A 2,085-nucleotide genomic window follows, 5' to 3' on the forward strand; every position below is an offset into this window, starting at 1 on the left:
GGAGAAATGAAGACTGCATTGCATTTAATTTTACGACATCATGAACATATCCGCTATCATCTGTGAAACGGATATTTCATAACGATCAATCAACTCGTGATGACGTCCGTTAATTGTACTAAGGTATGATTTCAACTTCACCACTTGAAACTCTTGGTTTGATAGCTTTATTCTGTTACACCGTTCCGTAATTTATACAGTTCGTTTGATTATATTCTTAATCTATTTTTGTGTTCCAGTCTAGGAGGATTATTCATCTTTAACCTCATAAGAACATTAAAACATCGTATCATCGCTACCTTTCCCCTGCTCACACGGATCTCAAACCGAACATTGCAAGGTCATACCAGTTCTGGAGAACTTTTCAAAGGACAAACGTCATCTAGGACACAATTCGTGGCTAACCACAGAGTGAGTTAACTTTACAACATTGTTTTTGAAGCCTTCAAATTACTCTATACATATTTGAACATTCTCTCCGTGAAACACTGGAAATTTAACTGCTCTTGAAAGTACAACATTTTCTCGGATTCAACGGACTGTGCTATCTATTACCTTTGACATTTCGTTTTAATAACATTAATTGAACACATTGTAAAATTGTATTTTATTTGTTTTTCAGCTTTTTACCATATGTCAGATTGGTTCATAATTAAAGTATCAGCACCTGATAGTCTTTTCTCCTTGAGCCCAATCGTCGGTTATACTTAATGGTCAGGCCATTACAGTAAAAAGTCTACAACTTGCCTGTTGTGTCTCACAGATAACGCCACTCCACGTTAGTTATACAGCTATATAACTACCTACCTGTTGAGCCCTGCATGTACGCGTCATCCCTTGACGTACAGTAAATTGACAACAACTTGTCTACACATCTCCTGAACAGGAAATACAACGGAGCATCGTTCGTAGCTGTTACCTTGACACTACGGAACACAGCTTGTGCGTCCTAGACAGCAAACCAACAACGTTGAACAAACATTGCCTACACATAGTTGATTTACATCATGGATCCAAGTCACGCGGAACAGCAAGAAGAGGTTCAGCCCCCAGAGGGAAATGTCACTGAAGAAACAGAAGAAAATCCGTCTAAAACAACAAATGTAGATGAAAATGCCGAGACTAGGCGAGTGCGTTAACTTACCGAAAAGGGACAGGGAGCCTTTATAGAAAAACGGGACAAGTTCTATCACGACTTAGAGGCCCTATGGTCAAACCTAGAATCTCAGTTATTAGAAACGGCCAAGCCTCCTAACGATCTCCAGCAATTGTTAACAGCACAAGATAAAATTGTACAAGCCTGTACTAAGTATCGCAGGCTCACAGACGAGTACTTGACATTTCTGAAAAATACAAAAACATTAGACAGCCTTCAAGACATTGATACGTGCAAATTCTCAACGGATATCCGAATGTCTAAAGTCGAACTGGCAATTGAAACTTTGCACGAGCATCGCCTCACCTTGACAAAGGCTAAATCTACAAAAACGAGGACATCTAAGGGCAAGACCACCTCGCACAGTGGAAGCTCCCACGTCTCTGACATTTCAAGTCTTGCACGGAAGAAGCGTGCTAAAGCAGAGGCTGCCAGAACTCAGATAGCCTTTGCTGAAAAACAGGCCTTGCTCCTAAAGCAGGAGGCAATGATAGAAGAACAGACTCTTTTCAAGCAAAATGAAATAAAGGCCGAGGCAGAACAAGAAGCCATCAGAGCAGATCAAGAAGCCACAAGCAGAAAAGCCGAGGCGGAGCAAGAGGCTATACGTAGAAATGCCGAGACTGCACACCAGAGAGCTGAAATGAAACGTGAGGCCATACGCAGGAAAACTTTAATGGAACAGGAGGCTGCACGTGCAACACGGGAAAAGGCCGAAATTAAAGTTGCTATGAATATTCTAGAAGCACAAAGAGAAGCTGCAGCCGCAGAAGCCGAGGCTCGTGTCCTAGAATACGACGGCAGCCAAGCATTTAGCGATCTTCCTGATGAAAAGGAAGACCCGCTCCAGCGTGTGCAAGATTTCGTCAATAAACTTCCTGTATCAACTGTTGTAAAGGAAGTAACAGGACCTCAAAAGAAAAAACAAA

General features: G+C 41.6%; 1 long non-coding RNA gene across 1 annotated transcript; it reads left to right on the plus strand.

Moving 5' to 3' along the window:
* The first annotated feature begins 237 nt into the window (after positions 1-237).
* LOC143049617 (uncharacterized) lies at positions 238-671 on the plus strand. The gene is made up of 2 exons (XR_012970274.1): positions 238-411; positions 623-671. It is a non-coding gene; the product is annotated as an uncharacterized LOC143049617 (long non-coding RNA).
* Positions 672-2,085: the final 1,414 nt, after the last annotated feature.

Source organism: Mytilus galloprovincialis, chromosome 1 (assembly GCF_965363235.1).
Source record: "Mytilus galloprovincialis chromosome 1, xbMytGall1.hap1.1, whole genome shotgun sequence".
In the NCBI taxonomy this organism is placed as follows: Eukaryota; Metazoa; Mollusca; class Bivalvia; order Mytilida; family Mytilidae; genus Mytilus; species Mytilus galloprovincialis.